This window comes from Mobula birostris, chromosome 14 (genome assembly GCF_030028105.1).
Source record: "Mobula birostris isolate sMobBir1 chromosome 14, sMobBir1.hap1, whole genome shotgun sequence".
In the NCBI taxonomy this organism is placed as follows: Eukaryota; Metazoa; Chordata; class Chondrichthyes; order Myliobatiformes; family Myliobatidae; genus Mobula; species Mobula birostris.
Window position 1 is genome coordinate 90,789,667 of NC_092383.1, and position 21,367 is coordinate 90,811,033.

General features: G+C 42.2%; 1 protein-coding gene across 17 annotated transcripts in view; it reads right to left on the reverse strand.

Annotated features, from left to right (window-relative positions):
* Nucleotides 1-21,367, reverse strand: part of ccnd3 (cyclin D3) — a 425,735-nt gene that overhangs the window by 47,638 nt on the left and 356,730 nt on the right. The window lies entirely within an intron of this gene.

Sequence of the window (21,367 nt, forward strand, 5' to 3'; positions counted from 1 at the left end):
AGCCCGGGGAAATGGGAGGGGAGGGGAGGGGAGGGGTGGGCGGCGCAACGCCCTCGCGCAGCCGTCACCCAGCAACCCTGACGTCCACCAACCCCCCCCTCCCTCCCTCCCTCCCCCCCCACCCCCAACCTCCTCGCTCCCTCCTCCCGGCCAACCGCGGGACGCTGCAATTGGATACACGGCGCTCCGGGAGCCGCCAGCCAATCGGCGTGCGCCTGACGTCACCGCCAGGCCGCGCTCCGGCCGCGACTGGCGAGCACGTGCCGCGCTGGGCTGCCGCACGAATGGGGATCGGTGCAAAGTGTTAACGCGCGCACCTTGGCATCTGTCTGCGGTTACGCCCCTGGGGCTGACCGCTAATATTCCTCCTGTTTTCTTTTTTATGTTTGCACATATACCATTGAGTCAGCAATTGCACCGGCTGCAACATTCCTCTTCCTTGCAAGTACCTATTTGAGTCAGGAATTTCCCCGTTAACTTTACCCTTACTATTTGCAAATCCATTATTGAGTCAACATTTACTTCAAATACATGCGCACATTTCTCAAACTAATTTCCCCACTCACTTACATAAAGACAAGGTTTCATTGGCAAAACGTTAATTATTTCTTGTAAGTAGAGAAATAGTTTGAGTGTCGGATTCATAGGGTCAGAAGCTGGTAGAGGTTTGCATTCAAAGCAGGCTTATGCACATTAACAAGGTTGCATAAGATAACGTCTATCTGCAGTCGGTATTGAAAGTACAGTTACTAAAATAATATATAACTTTTACTACTACCGTGAAGACTTACTATCTCCCGTGTTTTGCTTTACACGTTAGGTTGAAGTGCAGCTAAATCAGCTAGGAGGATTCGTAAGAAAATATATATTTAACAAAGTTCAAATTATTGCATAATTTGCTTGTTGAAAGTCGATCAAAATCAGCTCGAGTTTTTTTTTTCTTTCCACAGTTAACTTGTAGAGTGTTAATAACTTCTTGCAGTCTAATGATATATTGGTAGCAAAAGCTGGAAGAATTTTCTCCTGTCCGATTATAAGAAAAAAACAGTCTTACAGATTTTGTTAAAATTTGAACCAATTCTTCAAAGTTAATTGTAAGCATTACAATAATGTAAATGTGTTGATTTTTCCTTAAAATAAGTTTTATTGTAAAGGATGTTGTTTCTACTTTCTCCAAGAGATCAAAGTATCACATTTAACACATACCAACAGTGAAATTATAATTAATACATACTTAGTAAATTAGAAACTTAAATCGAACATTGTGGCTAACAAATAAATACTCTGCAAAGTATTTTTAAAGATTGCATTATTTGTATATTTAAATAGAAAGGTAACAAACTTAAAAATCTTTCTCAGTCAAGATATTGGAACTAATTATAAACTCAATTTGATCATGTCGTGTTCTTGTTTTTGAAATAAATTATGACAGTATTTTTCAACTTTGGAACTGATACTAAGTTTGAATTTTAGGAGAACAAATGAAAAAAATTGAAGAATTTTAGATTATCCATTTTAGGTATAAAATTGTCGCAGAGAGGATAATAAAATAGAATGTTCCTTATTCGCCAAGAAGCTGAATAACTGGATTTATAATGTAGCAAAAAATTTACACTATTTGCTTTCACTGGAGCTTTCTAAAGAATGGAATTGATTCTTCAGCTTTCACCTCAGAAAGTCAAGTAATTATTACAGTTGTGGCAAGAAACAAAATTGTTCTTTATGTACAATGTTTAAATGAACTATTGAAGGCACTAATTTGGAACATAAATTGGGTAAGTTTGATATTCCTAATAATGTGAATGTAGTGATCGATCTTAGAGAGTTCGCTTACCTGCCTGCCCAGAGTAATCGACAATTAAAGGGAAAAATAGTAAAAACCAACGAACGGGAATAAAGATTGGTTTTATTTTATCCAAATCCTAAATATTTAGTTTGAGCAATTAGAATCCTTAATCAAAGATGAGATTGGCTTCTTTAGTGGAGATGGTGTGATGTAACATTGGTTTTGAAGTTATGCTAAATATGCATTAATTTATTTGTCTTATATTAGTGAGGCTGATTAAACAGAAGTTTTTAGCTAACCTTACTGAAGTAACTTAGCTAACCTAACAGAAGTTTTTAGCTAACCTAACTGAACTATTTTAGCCAACCTGACGAACTGAACACAACCAGTCTGTCTCGAGGAGTACTTTCGATAGGCTTAATCAGCTGTGGCTTTGGAAAAAAAAATGATGCAGATAATCTATGTTTTAAAAATACAGTTTTCAACATGAAAATAGCAGCAGTCCTCTTGACAAAAGCATATTCCCTCAAAAACCCTTTAATTTTCCCTTTTCCCTTTGAATGGCGTACTTTAAATTTCAAGTTATCTTTTGCTGCATAAACTCCATCGACAACATAATATTTGATTAGAATATAATAATACTCAATTATAATATAATATTTGCATGTGTCCAGGTCGAAGAAGCAGGTGGGAAAAATCATTGCAGAAGCTACCTGCCCTGCAAACGGGCTTTTCCAGAACCTCCTTTCTGGAAGGTGCTATATTAAAACAAAATCTTCACACCATCTTAAAAATTTCTTCCCTCAGGCAGTTCATCTGATCAACCCCTCACTCTCTTCTGTCTATTACTGCTGTCACTGCACGCACTGTAAACATTTTAAAACACTTTTTATAATGCTGCTTAAATTGTAAATGCTGGTATTTACTTATGCACATGTTATTCCATATCCATGTTTTAAATTCTGACTTTATCTTTTATACGATTCTTCATAATTGCTGAATATTGCTTTTTTTGTTGAATGCTGAGCTCTGACCAACACACCACAGTAAATTCCTAATACGTAGAAATGTATATGGCGAATGAAGTTAATTCTTAATCCTTCATATTGAATTCAGCCAAATATTTTCTCAAATCTATTGGAAAAAAACATTAATAATAATAAAATAATATTTTGCCAACAAAAGCTACCATACCAGGCAATCTTATTATAATTAAAAAGTTTATTAAATTTAAAGCTTTAACAGTTCAGGGCAGTCCCTAATAATTTGCTCTCAAGCAGGCTCTTCGGCTATCTTTTCCATCAGATCTAATTCTTGTATCTACTCAATAGAAACTACAGGGTAGATTGGTCCATGTGTTACAACGAATCCTGGAAAAACAACCACTTTGTACCTCCAACTTCAAAAGTAGAAAGCAAGTTTGTGAAACAGACTAGAGAGTGAATGGCAAAACTATTTGGTCAGTTGTTTCTTCAGTTGTAATAAAGATTAGCTTTATTTGTTAGATGCACTTTGAAACTTGGGTGGTGGGGTGGACATACATCTCTAGCAGAGGAGGTGTAAGATGCTCCTTCCCTCCGCTAGCCTGCAGGTCACCCTTGGGCAAGGTGTAGCACCTGCTTAGCCCTCCGATCAGGTGGTAGATGGTCGTATGAGCAGCTGGTGCATGTCACAAGTCCTGGTTATGCGACGCTGACGCCAGGCAGACAATCTCTGAAGAGTATTGATAATGGTTGAGGCCGCCCGTCTTGTAAAGACCCACACCCATTTTTACAGATGCACCACAAAAAGCATTGTATGTGGATACATCATGGCTTCGTACAGCAACCCCTCTGCCTAAGACCACAAGAAACTGCAGAGAGCTGTGAACACAGCTCAGCACATCACAGAAACCAACTTTCCCTTCGTGTACTCCTGTCTGTCCTTCTGATCTGCGCAGTAAAGCAGGCAGTATAATCAAAGACCCCACCCACTCAGGTCATTCTCTCTTCTCCCCTCTCCCCTCGAGCAGAAGACACAAAAGCCTGAAAGCACTTACCAGCAGCCTCAAGGACAGCTTCTACTGATTCTCTAGTATGAGAAGATGGAGCCTTGACCTTACAATCTACCCACACTGCAATTTCTCTGTGGTGGTACACTTTATTCTTCACGTTGGGTCCAGGATCTATCCTCAACCCAACATATCGATGTAGCTCCAAGGAAGGTACGACAGCAACTCTATTTCGTTCGGAGTCCGAGGAGGTTCGGTATGCCAACAAAGACACCTGCGAGTTTCTACAGATGTACTGTGGAGAACATTCTAACTGGCTGCACCACCACCTGGTACTGGGGGGGTGAGGGCGGTGGGGCCACTGCACAGGATCAAAATAAGGTGAGAGGGTTGTAAACTCAGTCAGCTCCATCATGGGCACCAGCCTCCGTAGTATCCAGGACATCTTCAAGGAGCGATGACTCAAGAAGGCAGCGTCCATCATTAAGGACCCCCATCACCCAGGACATGCCCTCTTCTCATTGTCACCATCAGGAAGGAGGTTCAAGCGCCTGAGGCAAACACTCAACTATTCAGTAACAGCTTCTTTCTCTCTGCCATCAGATTTCTGAACGGGCATTGAACCCGTGAACACAACCTCATTGTTTTTTTTATTTTTGTACAACTTAATTTAACTGTTTAATATATTTATATATAGTTACTGTAATTCACATTTTTTCTATTATTAATATATTGCACTGTACTGCTGCTTCAAAGACACCAAATTTCACGACGTGCTGGTGATATTAAACCTGATTCGGATTCTGAATATCTTATTGTTTTCCCTGTTCCAGCTGAATGCACTGTGTAGTGATTTGATCAGTATGAACATTGTGCATGACAAGCTTTTCACTGTATCTCAGTACATCAGAGAATAACAATCCAAATCCGATTTCAATTCCAGCTGGAGGGACACAGTGGATGGTGGATATTTGGATCCGGTTGCCAAAGGAAGAGATAGAGGCAGGTATGCTTGCTACATTGAAGAAGTCTGTGAATGGGAGGAGTTCAGAACAGAGCTTCCCAACCTTGGGTCCACGGGTCCCTTGCTTTATGGTATTGGTCCACGGCATGAAGAAAGGTTGGTGTCGAGAGATGTGGGACAGGTGCTGGGAAATGGGGTTGGCTTGAATATACCCAGTGGTCACTTTATTAGGTACACCTACACACTTACTTGCTAATGCAATTATCTAATCAGCCAATCATGTGGCAGCAACTCAGTGCATAAAAGCATGCAGACATGGTCAAGAGGTTCAGTTGTTGTTCGGGCCAAACATCAGAAAGGGGAAGGAATGTGATCAGGGTGACTTTGACCGTGGAGTGATTGTTGGCGCCAGCGGAGTGGTTAGAATATCTCAGCTATTACTGATCTCCTGGGAACTTCCTTCACAACAGTCTCTAGAGTTTACAGAGAACGGTGAGAAAAACGAAAAATATATCCAGTGGGGGCTGTTCTGTGGGTGAAAATGCCTTATTAATGAGAGAGGTCAGAGGAGAATGGCCAGACTGGTTCCAGCTGACAGGAAGGTGACAGGAACTCAATGAGCAGGTGTTACAACAATGGTGTGCAGAAGAGCATCTCTGAATGCACAGCACGTCAAACTTTGAAGAGGATGGGCTGCTGCAGCAGAAGACCACGGACATGCACCCAGTGGCCACTTTATTAGGCGGGGAGGGCGCATACCTCAGTGTATGCATCTTGGTCAGCATGGACATGTATAGGCTGAATGGCCTTTCCTCGCACTGATTGATTCACCTCACAAAGGAATCTTACTCTATTCTATGCGCAGGAAAGTCTGAAAAAACACATTAACTGATAGAGGGGGAAAGGCTTGGTGATAGAAAGGATCAGTCATCTGGCCGCTGGTCAAGAAAGGGTTCCTGCTGGCACAGAATTCTGTGCATTTTATCTAGATTCACCCAGATTTCAGGAAATCATCAATTCACCGTGCAGAAAGCAACTAATCTCAACATTCAAGTTTGGACAGATGGCTGAGGTGGCTGGCTCCTGATAAACTGACGAGAAACACTGGCAGGAAGTACCTTTGGAATAATTTCATTCATGGATATCTGATATCACAATGGACAACTTGAATCATCTAGTATGTTTCCAAATTACAAATGAGATATATTTTCTTCTGTCTCAGGTGTTCCCAATCTGGGGTCCACAGAACCCTTGCTTAATGGTATTGGTCCATGGCATAAAAAAGGTTGGGAACCCCTTTTCTATATGAACTTAAGATGCATCTTTCCCAATCTGTATATCGGTGCCTCTGCTAGGAAACACCATCAAGTTACCATCAAGGAGGAGGAACAGGAGAATGAAGACACACACTCAGCACTTTAGGAACAGCTTCTTCCTCCTGCCATTAGATTTCTGAATGGACACGGAACCCATGTACACCACCTCAACTTTTACACTTATTATTTAATTTAGATATATATAATTACTACAGTGCTGTGCAGAGGTCTTAGGCACCCCAGCTCTATATATCTGCATAAGACTTTTGCACAGTACTACAGTAATTTTATGTATTGCACTGTACTGCTGCTGCAAGAAATAAAAACAAATTTCATAACATGTGAGTGATGATAAATCTGGTTCCGATATGGGTCTCTATTGTGGACCGAGAGTGGGAACAGGACAGGGAGAGGGGAATCATGGTTGGGAAAAGGGGTGGGGAGAGGTGAGGGAGTAGGAACCACCAGAGGCACATTCCGTAGTGATCAATAAACTAATCGTTTGGAATCAAATCACCTTGACTGGTGTCTCGTGGCTGGGTGTGTCTGTACCTGAGCCACTGCCCACACCCCTCCTCTGGTGCCTCACCTTCTCCATTCCCAAAGTCCTTTGCTCCGACCAGATTTACAGACTCACTCTCCACTCCACTTCGACAAATACAGTGCTCTGCAAAAATCCTAGGCACCCTAGCTATACACTGTATATGTACCAAAGACTTTTGCACAGTACTGTATATATTTTATTGTAATTTATAGTGATATTTATTCTGTATTGCAACGTCCTGCTGCTGCAAAACAGCAAATTTCATGACATTTGCCAGTGATGTTAAACCCGACTCTGACTCCATCTCTGAAACATACAAGTAGACAACAGTCCAAATCCAGAGGCGTTCTCAGATTCCATAAAACTGCCACACAATCATAGGTCAGGGAAAAGTCAACAGATATCCCTGAATATTATAACAATTAGATGAGTTCTCAAAGAACAAACAACTGTTGCTTTTGAAGAGTACTTGTTTGGTAAATAAGTAGCCAATACACCCTCTAAACCAGAGATTCTTTGTCAGTCCCTTTGCCAGTCCGGTGAAGACTATGGTCCCCTTTGCCAGTCCGGTGAAGACTATGGTCCCCTTTGTCAGTCTGGTGAAGACTATGGTCCCTTTGTCAGTCCGGTGAAGACTATGGACCCCTTTGTCAGTCCGGTGAAGACTATGGTCCCCTTTGCCAGTCCGGTGAAGACTATGGTCCCCTTTGTCAGTCTGGTGAAGACTATGGACCCCTTTGTCAGTCCGGTGAAGACTATGGACCCCTTTGTCAGTCCGGTGAAGACTATGGACCCCTTTGTCAATCTGGTGAAGCCTATGGTCCTCTTGTCAGTCCGGTGAAGCCTATGGACCCCTTTGTCAATCCAGTAAATCTATGAACCCCTTTGTCAGTCCAGTGAAGACTATGGACTCCTTTGTCAGTCTGGTGAAGCCTATGGACCCTTTCTCAGAATAATGAATTTAAATATATATATTTAAAAAACCTAAGATTACAAAAGAAACCAATTATATTGAAATACAGTTATCAAAATATTTAAAAACAACAAATTTATGATATAGTAATGTTTGTGCTTCTTTAATAATGCAATAAATAACAAGACTATATATTTAAAGAATAGGCATGTTAAAATTAAATTTTACTTTTAAAGACACATCAGCATGAAGCTTGAATAAGAACATTAAACTGTGGGGTGATCTTTGACAAAGCAACACACACATCCAATCGATTTCAATTTTAGTCTTAATGGTTACAAGTATTGAAAATCCTGATTTGCAATGATATGTTGTTATCTAATTTCATAATTGAAGGAAATGCCTAATTTTAGTTAGAGGTTAGTGTAAATTTTTCCCTGTCCAAGTTGACGGACTCCCCGGCAATCTATCTACGGACCCCAGGTTAAGAACCCCTGCTCTAAATAAGAGCATGAGAAGATCTCAGTGAGGACACACCAGGCTCATGTGGAACGAATGTTCACTGTTTGTCTGCTCCAACTACAGAAACCAAAACGAAATGTTACAGAGTTAAGCAACAAACAATCTGATGGGGGAGCATCTCAGTGGATGGAGCAGCATTTGTGGGGGCGGCGGGGAGAGGAGTTGATGAAAATTACTTTCACCCCTCCACCACTCATGTTGCTTGACCTGCTGGTTTCTTCCACCCGAACATTGCTCTAGGTTCCAACATTTGCATCCTCTCATGCCTCCATTACAATAAGAGAAAAGGAGACCATAGGAGACTGCAGATGATCATAATCATACTGCCCTCATGGTTAATAACAGTAGCGTAGTGGTAAGCACACAGCACTTTACAGTACAGGAGACTCTGGTTCAATTCCTGCTGCGCCCTAAAGGAGTTCTCCCTGTGACCGTGTGTGTTTCCTCCGGGTGCTCTGGTTTCCTCCACAGTCCAAAGATGTACCAGTTGGTAGGTTAATTTGTCATTGTAATTTGCCCCATGATTAGGCAAGAATTAAATTGGGGGCGACATGGCTCAAAGGACCAGAAGGGCCCATTCAGCACTTTATCTCAATAAATAAATAAAAGAATAAACACAAAGTACCTCCTGATGTGGGTGGTGGGGTGGAGATACATCTCTACCAGAGGAGGTGTAAGGCACTCCTTCCCTCTGCTAGCCTGCTGGTCACCCTTGGGCAAGGTGTAGCACCTGCTTAGCCCCCTGATCTGGGTCATGTGAAGCCATGGGAGCAGGTGGTGGATGGTCGTATGAGCAGCCGGTGCACATCACAAGTCCTGGTTATGCGACCACTGACGCCAGGCGGACAATCTCTGAAGAGTATTGATAATGGCTGGGGTCACCTGTCTTGTAAAGACACTGCCCAGAAGAAGGCAATGGCAAACCACTTCTGCAGAAAAAAATTGCTGATAACAAGCATTGGTCATGAGACCATGATCGCCCATGTCATATGACATGGCGCATAATGACGATGATAATGATGACATCCTTCAGGAACAAGCAAATGGATATGTCCTCGGAGAATAAACACCAGGTACAACCTCAAACCTCAGCAGATGAGAGTTTCCCAGAGGAAAAGAATACCAGGTACATATGAATACAATCACCAGCCGATACATCCCGTCAGTGAACTCAGGATCCAACTGCAGAGAATAACACCAGATAAACCCATGGAAAATAGTCATCAGGTGTTTTCTGGGAAATAACCTGCGGATTTTTCCTCACAGGTTAAACACTGGACGAACACCAAGAAAATAAACACCAGTTAAAAAGTTGACAGTAAATTTTATTAGCAGAGTACATATATGTCACCACATACAACCTTGAGATCCTTTTTCTTGCGGGCATACACAGCAAATCTATAGAATAGTAGTTATAACAGGGTTAATGAAAGATCAGCGTGCAGAAGACAACAAACTGTGCAAATACAAATATAAATAAATAGCAATAAATAATGAGAACATGAAATAATGAGATAAAGAGTCCTTAAAGTGAGATCATTGATTGTGGAAAGATCTCAATAGGTGGGCAGGTGAGTGTAGTTATCCCCTTTTGTCCAAGAGCCTGATGGTTGAGGTATAGTGACTGCTCTTGAACCTGGTGGTGCGAGTCCTGACGCTCTTGTACCTTCTACCTGATGGCAGCAGCAAGAAAAGAGCATGGCTTGGGTGGTGAGGATCTTTGATCATGGATGCTGCTTTCTTACTGCAGCATTTCATGTTGAAGCGTTCAGTGGAGGGGAGGGCTTTATGCATGATGTACTGGGCTGAATCCATAATGCAGCCAGTCAATACACTCTCCACTACACAACGACAGAAGCTTGTCAAAGTTTTTGATGTCATGCCAAATCTCAGGGAGAAACTACACAAGAACGTAGACTCTCTGAGAATAAAGGTTTGACTAAATAGAAGAGAATAAACAGCAGGCTCAATAAAAGTGAGGAAGAAGCAGATAACTTCTCGGAAAATAAGATCTAGTTCTGTCCCCATGGTTACCTCCTCTTCAATTACAAACCAAATGCATCTTCAAAGAATACAAGAGGGCTTATTTCTAAGGTGATTGGAGGAAAGTATAGGGGGATGTCAGAGGTAGGATCTTTACACAGAGAGTGGTGGATTTGTGGAATGCCCTGCCAATGGTGGTGGCAGAGGCAGATACATTAGAAATATTTAAGGACTTAGTTTTTAAATTAGTTTCCCCTCTTTCTCCACTTTTAGTGATTGCTCAGTCTTATGTGATAGAATGCAGCTTGTTACAGCACAGTGAAGGTATGGGTACCATACAGAGTGATGTTTTTGGATGCATTTTCTGATTTATTGACAAAATTGACTCAATGATGCTTGTATCAGCATAACACCTAGCCGATCTGGGATCTTCCTGGACAATTACAAGACGTCGGAGAGCCCCTCCGCAGCCCGGATGAGGGGAGAATGCTGGCCCAGGTGTACAAGATCATACGAGACACAGGCTGAGTGGATAGCTGGAGACTTTTTCCCAGGGTGGCACTAGCTAATTGAGGGGGTCATAATTTTAAGGCGATTGGAAGAAAGTATAGGGGGTGTTGTCAGAGGTAAGTTCTTTACACAGAGGGTAGTGGGTGTGTGAAAAGTTCTACTGGGGTGGTGGTAGGGGCAGAAAGAATTTAAGAGACATGGATGATAGAAAGTTGGAGAGCTATGTAGGAGGGAAGGGTTAGATTGATCTTAGGGTAGGTTAAGAGGTTGGCACGACATCGTGGGCTGAAGGGCCCGTACTATACTGTTCTATGTTCTATATTTAACAGAGTTAGAACGTCACAGGATAAAAAATTAGGTCAAAGCCAAGAGCATAAATGGCAGCAACAAAATTGGTAAAGAGACTGTGAAGAATCCTCAGTGAAAATATAATCTGAGGCAAATAGTCAGTGAAGAAATTCAGTACCTGGTATATCTGGAGAGAATGCACACAAATGAATGCTCCAGATTAAATACCGTGTGCATACTACAGGCTGCATCATCAATGATTAAATGAAAAGTGAAACATTGTTGAATAAGAACGAGGCAAACCCTCACCAAACATCACATAGCAACACGCACAGAATACTGGAGGAACTCAGCAGGTCATGTAGCATTCACGGAAAGGAATAATCCACTGATATTTTTGGCTGACATCCTTCATCAGTCCTGACGACATGTCTCGGCCCAAAACATTGACTCTTTACTCCTTTCCATAGATGCCACATGAGCTGCTGAGTTCCTCCAGCATTTTGTATGAGTTCCTCTGGATTTCCAGCATCTGCAGAAACTCCTGTGTTTATACATCTTCAGGACATAAACACCACGTACATCCTTAAAGAATATACATTGTATACGGTACTGTGAAAAAGTCTTAGGTACATATATATAGCTAGGATGCCTAAGACTTTTGCACATACTGTAGTAATTTTACACATCGCACTGCACTGCTGCCACAAAGAAAAATCATGACATATGCAAGTGATGGTAAACCTGATTCTGATCTGGGTCTCTATTGTGGACAGAGAATAGGAGGGGGCAGGGAGAGGGGAATCATGGTTGGGAAAAGGGAGAAGGGACAGATGAGGGAGCGGGAAGCACCAGAGACAAATTCTGTAATGATCAATAAACCAGTTGTTTGGAATCAAATGACCTTGCCTGGTGTCTCAGGGCTGGGCGTGTCTGCACTCACACCAACCCTACTGTCCCTGTGCACCCCTTTTCTGCCACCTGTCCCCACACCCTTCTCACAGCAGTCCACCCTCACCACCCCCAACATCCTTTGCTTCTGCCAGATTTACAAACTCTCTCTCTCTGCTCCACATTGATAAATACAGTACTGTGCAAAAGCCTTGGCCACCCTAGCTGTACATACTGTACAGGTATGTGCTTAAGACTTCTGTACTGTACTGTATATATTCAGAGAATAAACATTCAATAATAAATAACTGATATATCCCCAAGAATAAAAATCAGATATATCTTTCAGAGAATAAATACCAGATACCATCTCAGAGAATTAACAGAGAACAAAGTCTTGGAGAGTTAACACATCATCCTGCGAGAATAAATAATAGATTATCCACCGAGGATAAAAACAAGCATCCTGAAAATGATACAAGCCATTCCTGTTACACAAACACCCAACCAGTGGACATTACTTATATACATACGAGCTCCCAAAATATTAGTAAATTCATAAGAGTCAGGGACCTCCACCAGCCTGGGCATGTTGCCATCAGGAAGAAGGTACTGGAGCCTCTGGACTCAACCAACAGGTTCAGGATCAGTTATTACCTCTCGACCATCAGGCTCTTGAACCAGAGCGGATGACTTCACTTGCCCCATCACTGAAATGTTCCCACAGCCAATGGACTCACCTTCAAGGACTTTTCATTTCACGTTCTTGATATTTATTTCTTATTATTTCTTTCTTTTTGTATTTGCACTGTTGTCTTCTGCACACTGGTTGAATGCTCCAGTTGGTGCGTCTTTAATTGATTCTGTTATGGTTATATATTGAGTATATCCGCAAGACATAGAATCTCAGGGTTGTATATGGTGATATACATGTATTTATATAATAAATTTAATTTGAACCTTAAACTTTAGGTACTTACATTTGTTCCTACAAATGATAAAACTAGTTCATTTTCTCTCTTCTCTCTCAGTAATTCTCCTTTCTTGTCAGTCTTATGTGATTTTGTAGTCGCTCATTATAATATTGTGGAAGTATGGTTACTTCTTGGGTTTCCTCCCATATTCCAAAGGATGTGGGCTAGGGTTAATAAGTTATGGGCAAGCTCTGCTGGCATCGGAGGCGAGGCAACAGCTGTGGGCTGCCCCTGGCACAATCCTCGGACTGTGTTGGTCGTTGATGCGAATGACACATTTCACCGCGCGTTTTGATGTACGTGTGACAAATAAAGCTAATCTTTAATCTTAATTTTTGTGTGTTTTCAGAATTATGGATGAAATGAAAATACAGACATTTATAAAACCAGAATCTGTCCATTATCCACGGATGGTTCAGCTAGAGGGTGGTGAATCTGTGGAATTCGTTGCCACAGGCAGCTGTGGGAGCCAAGTCATTGGGTATATTTGAGGTAGATATTGATGGATTATTGATTAGTCAGGGCATGAAGGGATATAGGGAGAAGGTAGAAGATTGGGGCTGAGAGGGAAATGGATCAGCCATGATGAAATGGCAGAGCAGACTTGATGGGCCAAGTGGCATATTCTGGTCCTATACCTTATGATCTGTAAACATCAGATGCTATGTCAGATACTAAACATCAGTTAATATTTTAAACTCTAAATATGTTATCAATGAATACATAAGCCTTGAATCCTTAAATAATAGCCATTTGACAAAAACTCAGGGAACAAGCCCAACATATATCTGCCAAGATATGTTGTCAAGGAATTGATAACTAACGGATCTTCAGAGAATAAAAAGCCGATTCATCTCAAATAGAAGGCATCAGAAATATCCTTGGACAATGCCCACCAGGTATATCTTTCAACAATAAATGAAGGGCATATCTGGTGGTTATTTTCCAACGATTTATCTTCAAGGAATAAATATCAGCTACTTCCTGAGATAATAAATAACAGAGAGAATGTTGTGAATAAGTACCCGATACCTCAGAGAAAAAAGCATCAGGTACACCCTCAGAGAATGAACAAAAAAATAACCCTATAAATACCCAAGATATTCATTCTGGGTGAAAAGCTGAACTACTTTTGAAGGATAAACTTTACATACACGCTCAGAGAATCAACATTAGGTACAACCTATTGGAGTAACCACTGAGTAAAGCTGGCAGAATAAACGTCAGATATGTTTGTTACAAAATAAAATGCTGGTTGTATTGACAGAGAATAATGCTTGGGGAGTAAACGTGAGGTGCATGCTCCAAGAGTAAGCACCAGATATAATCCTCAGGGAATAAACATCAGATACATTCTCAGACACACAGCCTCAGAGAGTAAACTAGATTGAAAACGTTCAAGAATAAACAGCAATTCCATCCCGATGGATTAAGCACAAGAGGTTCTGCAGATGCTGGAAATCTAGAGCAAATCATAAATAACTGGAGAAATTCAGCAGGTCAGGCAGCATCTATGGAGAGGAATAAACATTCGACGTGTCGGGTCATGACCGTTCATCAGGTGGGTTAAACTGGACGACCGGGTGGAGATGCGTCTCTACCAAAGGAGGTGTGAGGTGCTCCGTCATTCCGCTAGTCTGCAGGTCACCCTTGGGCAAGGTGTAGCACCTGCTTAGCCCCTGATCAGGGTCACATGAAACCATGGGATCAGGTGGTGGATGGTCGTATGAGCAGCTGGTGCATGTCACAAGTCCTGGTTATGGGACCACTGACGCCGGGCAGACAATCTCTGAAGAGTATTGATAATGGCTGGGGTCACCCATTTTGTTAAAACTCTGCCCAGAAGAAGGAAATGGCAAACCACTTCTGTAGAACAATTTGCCAAGAACAATCATGGTCATGAGACCATGATTACCCATGTCATATGACATGGCACATCTTGATGATGTCATAGGACACAGCACATAATGACAATGATGATCATGATGAACCTGAATGGAACAGGTACATGGTGAAAGAATAATCAGGAGATAACTGAGTACTGCATGGACAAAAGGTTTACCCTTCAAAAATAACCATCAGTCTCCTTTCCGATCTAAACACCAGATGTAACTACAATACAAAACTTTGCAAAATAAATTTCAGCTCTATTCCATCTGTGTAAACATTTTTACAACTATTGAGTGTCATGGCAATGTGTGGCACATAATCCTTCCTTCATCCCAATTTGTCCATACTGACCAATACCTCTACATACATTTGTTCGTTATGTGCCGCATTATATGACATGGCGATCATGTTCTCAAGGTCTCATGACCATGATTGTTCTTGGCAAGAGTTTCTGCAGAAGTGGTTCACCATTGCCTTCTTCTGGGCAGTGTCTAGACAACACAGATAACCCCAGCCATTATCAATATATTATAGGTGATTGCATGAAAATAAAAGCAAACATAGGTAAGTTCAACTGCAAGAAAAGTAACAATTCTACACCCTAATTCTGCACCTCAGTAATCATCACCATCATCATTTGCCATGTTGTATGACGTGGGCGATCGTGGTCTTTCCATGACCATGACTGTTGGCAAATTTTTCTACAGAAGTTGTTTGTCGTTCATTCTTCTGGGTGGGGTCTTTACAGACGAGTGACCCCCACCCCCCCCACCATCAACAGGCAACGGCAGTCCAGGTGGTAGCACTACAGAGACTGGTACAATGGCTTAATGCTAATTAGAAGGTGTTTGAGAAGGGGATTGGTAAACTCAAAGGCACGAAGGCCAGAATTGAACTGGATGAAACAGCAACACCAAGATTCCATAAGGCGTGTCCAGTGCCTTACGCACTATGTCCTAAAGTGGATGCTGAACTGCAGAGCTTGGTGGCGTCTGGAATTCGCTCCAAGGTTGAATGTACTGATTGGGCCACGCCCATTGTCCCAGTGATCAAGAAGGGGAAGACAGGAGCTGTTTGTATTACATGAGGATTTCAAGGTGAGCATCAGCCCAGTGCTCCGTACTATGCAGTATCCCCTGCCACGAATAGAAGACATTTTTACACCTTTGGCAGGCTAGGGAAAGGTTTTCAAAGATTGACTTAGAAACATAGAAACGTAGAAACATAGAAAACCTACAGCACAATACAGGTCCTTTGGCCCACAAAGCTGTGCTGAACATGTCCTTACCTGAGAAATTACCTAGGGTTACCCATAGCCCTCTATTTTTCTGAGCTCCATATACCTGTCCAGGAATCTCTAGACCCTATCGTATCCACCTCTGCCACCGTCGCCGGCAGGCCATCCCACGTACTTGTCACAAACCTATCTGCAAATGGAGGTTGAGGAGTCAAGCAGGAAGTTTCTTACAATCAACACTCACAAGGGTCTGTTCCAGTATAATTGCCTTGTCTTTGCCAACACATCAGCTCCAGCAATTTGGCAAAGAACTCCAAATGCTCCAAGGTATCCCAGGAACACAATATTACCTTGGTGGCATCATCGTGACTGGCAAAAATGACGAAGAGCACCCCCAGAGCCTTGGTAAAGTGCTTACCAGTCTGAGTGAGTAAGGTCTGCGTGCAAAGCGAGAGAAATGTGAGTTTTTCAAGGATGAAATCTCATATTGTGGACATGTCATTGACAAGCAGGGCTTCCATAAGTCACAAGAGAAGACTGAAGCAGTGCTACAGGCTCCCAAACTGGAAAATGTGTCACAACTCAGGTCATATTTGGGCCTTGTCAACTACGACCACCGGTGTCTCCCAAACATTGCCACAGTGCTACACCCATTGAACACGCTGTTACAGACAGGAGCAAAGTAGGAATGGTCAGAAAGATGTGAAAAAGCATTGAAGGAAACAAAGAGACAAATAACATTCGATGAACTGCTGACACATTATGACCCACCCCTGCCCATCAGACTTGCGTGTGGTGCGTCCTCTTATGGCATTGGAGTCATTTTGTCGCACATTGTGAAAGGTGGATCTGAGCGTCCAATTGCATTTGCTTCAAGATCACCGATGAGCGCAGAACACATCTACACACAGATCAACCGAGAGGCCCTTAGTCTAGTATGGAGGATAAAGAAGTTCCACCACTACCCCTATGGACAAAGCTTTATGGGAGTGACAGATCACCAGCCCCATGTGTCCGTTTTCAGTCCCAGAAAGGGATTTCCAGTGATGACTGTTATCTGGTTACAACGTTAGTCACTATTCCCAGGAGGTAATTTTTATGACATAGAGTTCAAGGGTACCAGACAACACAGCAACGCTGATGCCTTGTCACACCTTCCACTATTGGCAACTGAAGAAGAAAAGTCTTCATACTGTGATCCAACAATAGTGTTTGTGGACCTGCTGCTGGTAACAAATTCCGGAATATAAAGGGAAATGAGGAATGACCCGACATTGTCAAAAGTCTATGGAATCACCATGCAAAGATAGCCAGCTCATGGTAACCCTATCTTTCCAAAGTTCTCAGTGAGACAAGACCAACGTTGGTATATCGAAGAACGCTGACGTGTGGATCTCATGGTGTGGTTCCCTCTAAACTGTGCACCAGAGTGTTAGAGAATCTGCATGAAGGACACCTGGGTAAGTCAAGATGAAGAGTTTCACCTGGAGCTCTGTGTGGTGGCTGGGAACAGATGAACAGATTGAAGACTTGGCCAAAAGCTGTTTGGAATGCCAAAAAGTTCAAAATGCACCCCCACAGGCAGCATTACATTCGTTGGAATGGTCATCGTTACCATGGCAAAGAGTACATATTGACTTTGTTGGGCCATTTGTGGACTCCATGTTTCTGATTGCTGTGAATGCTCATTCGAATGGCTGGGGGTTATGGCAATGAAGTCCACCACCTCAGCAAAGACTGTCTCTGCCCTGAGAACTATCTTCACCAGAAATGGCTTACTAGCACAAATTGTGAGTGACAACGGACCACAATGCATACGAGAAGATTTTCGACTGTTCACAAAGAAAAATGGCGACAGACGTTTCAAGTCAGCTCCTTGCCACCCAGTAACGAATGTGTTGGCTGAAAGGTTTATCCAAACCTTCAAGAAGCCCATTAAAGTGATGGACAAGGAAGACATTTCTCTACAGCACAAGGTGGACAGCTTCCTTTTTGTGTAGTGGAACTCTCTTCATGTGACAACAAATGAAACATCTGCAATGCTGTTCATGCACAGGAATCGGAGATCTCACATAGACCTCCTGAAACCAGACCTACGGAGGGAAGTGCAGAATAAACAGTTCAGTCAGTTGCCAAGTGAAGCAGCAAGGAGCTTCGAGATTGGACAGGAAATCCTAACGCGTGATTACCGAGAAGGCAAGCGGACACCCAGTAGGATAGCTACAAGAACTGGACCACTGATATATACAGTGGGTGTTGGGGATCAGACACGGAGACGTCATGTGGACCAAATACTCGATGATCAACTGAAGAACACACCCGAGCTGATTGCATCCAATGAGACAGACACATAACAGTTATCGGGCTTACCTCTCAGTGATGATCATGTCACTGATGGCAATGTGACACCGGAAACCGAGAACGTTGTCTTAGACAAGACACCTACCAAACCCGACGCCACTCCATATGTCCAGAAGCACTATCCTGAAAGAAACAGAGCACCGTCTAAAAGACTGAACCTTTAGAACTGCGAAGTTAGTTATGGACTGTTATTGTGAAAACATGTTTATTTGGAATATGGGTTTATGAAGGGGAAATTGAATGTTTTGTACATACAAAGTTTTATGTTGCATTAATCTAAAGGGGGAGGAAGTGTAATGTATGGATCTATTTCTTTTAGAGGAATAACTCCCTCCTTAGCACTATCTAGTGATCTGTTGTCTGTGCATGCACTGTTGTCTACACATGTGCATTGTTCTCTCTCTCGTTCCAATGTGGATACACCCATTAACGCCATCTCCTGTGTGCGTGCTTTTACTTAATTGATATGTAGTTGTGCGCAGACACAACACATATGTTATCATATACTACCTTGAAGTTCATTTTCTTCCAGGCATTTACAGGTTAAGAAAAACAAATACAGTTGAATAAACACAAGCGATTCTGCAGAATCTGGAAATCCAGAGCAACACACGCAGAATGCTAGAGGAACTCAGCAGGTAAGTCAGCATCTACGGAGGAGAATAAATAGTCAACGTTTCAGGCTGAAATACATCAAGAGGACGAATGAAGGGCCTCAGCCTGGAATGTTGTATATTCCTCTGGTAGGGAAACGCCAATGTCCTTGAAGAGAAAAGCCTACAAGAAGTCATGGATTCAGCCCAGACCACCACAGGTAAAGCCCTGCCCACCACTGAACATATCTACGAGGAGCACTGTCGCAGGAAAGCGGCATCCATTATCAAGGACTCCCACCATCCAGGCCATGCTGTCTTCTAGTTGCTGCTCTCAGGAAGAAGGTACAGGAGTCTCAGGACTTACACCAACAGATTCAGGAACAGTTATTACCCCTACAACCATCAGACTCTTGATAACTTCACTCAACTCATGTGCCCCATAACTGAACTGATTCCAGAACCTATGGACTCACTTTCAAGGACTCTACAATTCATGTTCTCAATGTTTATGTATTTATTTGTATTGGCATACTGTAATTTGTTGCCCTTTTACATATTGGTTGTTTGTCTGTGTTTGTTGTTTGCAGTTTTTCATTGATTCCATTGTGGATTTATTGAGTATGTCCGCATGAAAATGAACCTCAGGGTAGTATGTGTGACATACATGTACTTTGATAATAAATTTACTTTGAGCTTTGAATTTTGAACTCTCAATAGATGTTGCCTGACCTGCTGAGTTCCTCCAACATTTTTTGTGTGTTGAAAAACAATATAATTTGTAAAAAACTATAAATGACCAAACAAAGAAGATAAACTGTGTAGATAAAATGTAGTACTAAGAACTTGAGTTGTGAAGGGTTCTTCAAAGAGAGTCTTTTGGTTGTAGAATCAGTTCAGAGTCGTGGTGATACAGGCTCTCTCCTGGTTACAAACACTCATCTACTGTACACTGTACATAAATGAACTGGGATGGGTTTGCTGGCAGCTGTGCAGCTGAAGGAATTTTCTGCAGAGTGGGAACTCATTACGCGGCAATGTTTGAGTGGTTGAGTTAAATTCCTTGGTTTTACTACGCAATGATCTTGGTTGGGCTAGGATTAATTTGAGCATATAACTGTGTGCCTGCACTTCCAAAGTGCAAACTCTTTGGGTTGCAAATAGTTCTCAGGAAGGGACCCCTGCTGTAACGTGGGGCGGATCTGTATGTCAGTGTACAAAAAGTAAATAAGTTATAGGAAAGAAGTGGGTTAAGATGGAAAGACTGCAGAGAAGATTTACGAGGCTATTTCCAGGACTAGAGGGCAAGGTCTTTAAACCTTGGACTGTAGGAGAATGAGAGGTGACCTTATAGAAATGTTAAAAGTGATGAGAGGAGCAGGTAGGGTGGATGGTAACAGTCTCTTCCCCAGGTATAGGGGAGTCAAAAACTAGGGGGCACAGGTTTAGCTTGGGAAGGGAAAGATTTAAAAGGAGCAACTTTTCATGCAGAAGTGGTGAGTTTATGGAAAGAGCTGCCAGAAGAAATGGTTGAGGCAGGTACAATAGTGACATTGCAAAGGCATGTGGAGGCTGAATCTGAGAGGGATATGGGTGGTACGCAGGAAATTGGGACTAGCTGGGTGGGCACTGAGATCAGCATGGACTGATTGTGCTGAAGGTCTGTATCCCTGCTGTATTCTCTACGACTCTACAGGACGGGGAGAGGATTGTTTTGATGGGTGAATTTAGTAGTTAATTATAAAAACTTTTGAGAATGCACTTGTTTGTTATACTGAAAACAACATTGCCAGCCAACTATTCTATGAAAAATATTTTTACATCCAGGCTCTGTTATCTGGTCTTCACAGATCTGGTGTGTCCAATATTGAAACAGGAGATAACATTCACCAGGAAACATCACATAAGATGGAGATTCTAAAAACTTTTTTTGCGATATGAAAACAGATTTGTTTTTGATTGATAAGTTGATTTGTTGGAGATTTAAAAAGACTTTGATAAACAAGTAAGATCTGAAATCACTGCACTGGCTACACGAGCGGTATGAATCACCTGAGATGGACCAAGTTCATGAGCACCATAGCTCTTGGAGTGGGTTTTGCAGTGAGAAATTTCTCTTTTCAAATTTCACATGCATTCTTTAACTAAAGATATTTGTAGTCCTTCTGTGGAGGTGGAGATGGTCAGTAACTTTAAAATTCCTTGACATTACCATATCAGAGGGTATGAGATCAGCACGTAACTGTCACAAAGAAGGCACAACAGTACCTCTACTTCTTAGAAGTTTGAGTAGGTTTGATATGTCATCTAAAAGTTAGACAAACTTCTGTAGACGTACAGTGGAGAGTGTCTTGACTGGTTGCATCACAGCCTGGTATGGAAATGCCAATGCCCAGAAATGGAAAAGTCTACAGGAAGTGGTGGGTACAGCCCCATCCATCACAGGCAAAGCCCTCTCCACCACTGAGCACATCTCAAGGAGCACTGTCGCAAGAAATCAGCATCCATGATCAAGGATCCCCAGCATCCAAGCTATGGTCCCCACTCATTACTACCATCAGGAGGGAGGTACAAGAGCCTTAGGAGCCACACTCCATGTTCAGGA